This window comes from Penaeus chinensis, chromosome 16, assembly GCF_019202785.1.
Source record: "Penaeus chinensis breed Huanghai No. 1 chromosome 16, ASM1920278v2, whole genome shotgun sequence".
Lineage (NCBI taxonomy): Eukaryota > Metazoa > Arthropoda > Malacostraca > Decapoda > Penaeidae > Penaeus > Penaeus chinensis.
The window spans coordinates 23,600,851-23,604,890 of record NC_061834.1 but is presented as its reverse complement, the minus strand read 5'-3'; positions in this window follow the sequence as shown (position 1 = coordinate 23,604,890).

Genomic DNA, 4,040 nt, shown 5'->3' with positions numbered 1-4,040 from the left:
GCACCCCACTGGGAGGTTTATGTTGTGGATGCAGGACATTAAAGTGTTGAATAGGGCTGGACTGAGAACCCCACCCTGTGGCGTTCCATTTTCGAGCGGCATGTGCTGCGATAGGTGACCCTGGAATTTGACATTGGCAATCCTGTTCCTGAAGTAGTCACCTATCCAAGCCAAGAGCTTTCCTCTGATTCCCTTCTGGATCAGGCTTTCCTGAATGGCAAGCGGACTTGCCAGTTCAAAAGCCTTCTCCAGGTCAAGGAATACCACCACAGCTGGGCCCTTGCTGATTGTGCTTAAGAGCGTGGCTATGCTGTGTGCTGTGCCCATGCCCCTTGTGAACCCGTGGAGGTGTTCGTGCGGAGGTCCCGTTTTCCATTGAAGCCGGTTTAGAACCATCCTCTCGGCCGTCTTGGCCAGGCAGCTGAGCAGAGAGATGGGGCGGTACTTCCCCGGCTCCTTTGGTTTTGGGACGGGAACTATGGTAGCCCTCTTCCAACTCTGGGGTAGAGTGGAAGTTTCCCAGGACTTGTTGATGAGTTGCAAGAGTGCACGCTCACCTGCTAGTCCTAGGTGGGAGATAATGGGGTACGAGATCCCATCAGAGCCCGGGGCTGTGTTGGAACTGGTTTTATAGGCTTCCTTTAGTTCCCTCAGAGAAAAGATAACGTCTGAGTTATCGGGTTCGGCTGCCCTTTCTCTGATCTGAGCGTGTCTGTCTGGCTGTAGACGCTCTTGTCTTGCCCTCAGCTCGGCTGGCAGACTGTTGCTGCTCGTTCTCGCAGAGAACTCGTGCGCCAGTCTGTTAGCCTCTGCTTGGGGGTCGTGATGGGTGCACCTCGGGGCTGAGCGGCTGGTAGCTCGCTTGACCCGTTGCCACAGCTCTGAAAGGGTGGTTTGGTGGTCGAAGGACTCACACCATTCCAGCCACTTTTCCTGCCTGACTCTGTTGGCAGTTTCCTTGGCATCCGTGACAACCTCCCTTAGGAGGGATAAGTTGTCAGGAGTTCTTTGCCTTCGGAATAGTTTTCGGCACATGTTCACCCTGTGGTTGACCTCCCTGATCTCGTCATTGAAGTACCAGGCGTCTTTGTGACTTCTGGACCCAGGCCGAGTTTTGGGTATGGTCTGTGAGGCTGCTTCATTAATAGCGTTTAGCAGGCTAGCTTCGAGCACTTCCACATTTTCGCTTTGTGGGGGATCGTTGCATCTCAGACAGAGGGCCAAGGCGTTTTGAAACGCCTGCCAGTTGGCCTTGTCTGTTTTCCATCTTGGATTCGGTCTTAGGATTTCGGCTGGGCCAGCATCCATGAGGGTAGCCGTAATGGTCACTTGTGACGGTCTCATCGACACGCCAGCCAATCCTCCCCACCAGAGTCGCAGTGGCCAGGGTGAGGTCTAGGACCCCTCCTCTGACATGCGTTGGTTTTGGGTGTTGAGGAGAGCGATCTCAGGGAATGTCTCTAGCACGTCGGCTATGTGATAGCCGGCCGCATCCGGTGCCCGGCAGGGAGCCAGGATGGGGTGGTGTGCATTGAAGTCTCCCCCTATGATCACTCGGTCGTGTGCAGCAGAAGCACAGACCTGGCTGATGTCTTAGCTTCTACAGCGTGGCCGGCTGTACACGTTGTACAGTTTGAGGGGCCCCCCGGCCAGGTGAACCTCGACAGCAAGGGATTCAACATCGTCTCCACAGTGCGCTGCATCGGCTATTGCGGAGCAGGGGATTGTTGCTCTCACAAGGGTGATCAAGCCTCTCTTGCCAGGTGTTCGTGGCAGTGTGAAGGCATGGTACCCTGAGAAGCGAACAGTGTCCACTGTTAATGTCTCCTGGAGCATGACAATGTCAATGTTCCTTGATCGCACTACTGCTTGGAGAAAAGCGTTCTTTGCAGAGAAGCTATTGATGTTCCACTGTAGGATGCTTAGATGGTGTGTCATGATGTTACTCAGTGATAGTTATATCAGAGACATCGTCAAAGTCTGACAACTCCATTGCGAGGTCCTCGCTGGTTGAGGGCTCCTCGTTTGTTGCCTGGCTATCCTTGGGTCCACTGGGAGGTGGAGAGCCTTTGGTAGCTCTGACTTGGGTTGGTTCGGCTTTTCTCTCAGGCTTTTTCTTGGCTGGCCTTGCTGGCCTTGCCTGGGCAAGGTCAGCGTGATCTGGCTCTGGCTGCACAGATTCAGCCTGTTTTGGCTCTGCCTGTGAAGGCATGGCCTGGTTTGGAGTGGGGAGGGGAGTCTCGTCCTGGGGTGAGGGTGAGGCTGGTTTTGCTCTAATCAGCTTTCTTCCCTTCAGGGCTGCGACAGTCTGGGTCATTGCCGTCATGGCGACCGAAACTGCCTTCTCGGCCTCCTCACTCGACCTCCCCAGGGCTGTTGCTACTGCTGTGACAACAGCAGTTAACAGGAGAGTCATATCGTCCTCGTCAAAGAGGAGATGATCATCTGTTGGGGAGGTTTTTGTGGTGCTCTTAGAACCTTTTTTCTTTAGTTTCTTTTTCTGCACCTTTGGCATTGTCGGAAACTCCTTTTTGTTGGAGACATCCGGTGTCGGCTGGGGGGTTTTGAGCAACCTCTTGTCGCCTGAGGGCCGCCTCTTTCCTGACAGAGCAAGTCAGACTCCAGGCATGATGCTTCTTGGCACAGTTGGGACATTTGGCTGTTGTGTCCCTCTTTTCCTCTTTGTATGCCTTGAGGCATACCTCTGTGTTGTGTGCCTTGCTACAGACACCACATTTAGGCTTGGCTGTACAGTTAGCCTGGTGGTGACCGTATTTCTGGCACTTGAAACACCGAAGTGGTTCTGGCACATACGTTCGAAGGTTGTAGGTGCCCCAGTTACCCAGATCAAGGGTAGTGGTTGGGGCACCTTTCATGGTCACCAGGACTTGCCTGGTTGGAGTCTTCCCCTTTGACATTCGGGAAGCCTGCACGACCTGTGGGTGTGAAGCGATCAGCTCCACATCGTACGAGACTGAGAAGCCAAGTAGCACGATCTTGGTTCTCTTTTCCTCGGGACTTAGTGGGGAAAGACTCACTTTCCTCCCATCGGCTAGCTCCTTCGTTTCCCGGAGGAAATTCAAGGTAGCTTGATCTTTGGGCATTATGATCATGCCCTGATCTCGGGCGACCCGGATCGACAACCGGATTTTCCGTTGCAACTCCAATGCCCTGACCAATTGGTAGGCATTGTCGAAGCCTTTGGGATTAGCTGGCACTTTGAACTGGGCGAAGCGTTTAGGGGGTCCCGACTCTTCATCAGAGTCGGTCTCCGGCCTCGGACGCTTCGGCCCGCCCTTTCGGCTTTCGGGCTTGTTTGTGGAGGCAGCAGCTGATGCGGCTGGTTCAGCCTGCTCTCCCCTCTCAATCGTGGAGGCCGTCTGAGAACTCAGGGGCCTCCCTGGCTTAGCTGTTGGCCTGGAGAGGCCAGCTCGCGAGTCAAGTTGTTTGACTATTCGGTGGACAGACCCATTGGCTTCGGTCTTGTCCACCTTAGCAGCAGGGGTGACAGTGTCATCCTGTGCATGGGGCTTTCTTTTGCCACCGGAAGGCACATAAGGCTTCGTGGTGACTGTCGTGGTCTGGGCCTTGCACGGTTCGTCAACATTTTTATCAGTCTGTTGGGGGTGTTTTATATTGTTTTCCATAAATTGGTAAGTGCTTCATCATCTCACGCCCCCACCCCTCACGGAGTCCAACAAGGGGAAGCTGAGTGTCAGAACCAGTGTCTAACAGCAACAGGAGTGATGAGAGGATATACGCAGCCAATAGCCATTGTGACGGCGCTCACGGACCATTGTGAGTGCCAATGGCGGCATGACTGCTTGACCCTAGCCTCCCGGGGGAGACCAGCCGATTGACCGTGACCGGGCCGGGATCAGGCCGCCTGTCTTGCTGGAATAGAGGACCAAAGAGGCGTGTTGCTAGCCGCAGGGCGTACTCGTTCACGGCATCGCTCAACCTCCAGGACTCCCGTCTCCACAGCGCACAAGGCTGCCACGCACGGCAAACGCGTGGGTAGGTGTAAACCCCTGGGGAGA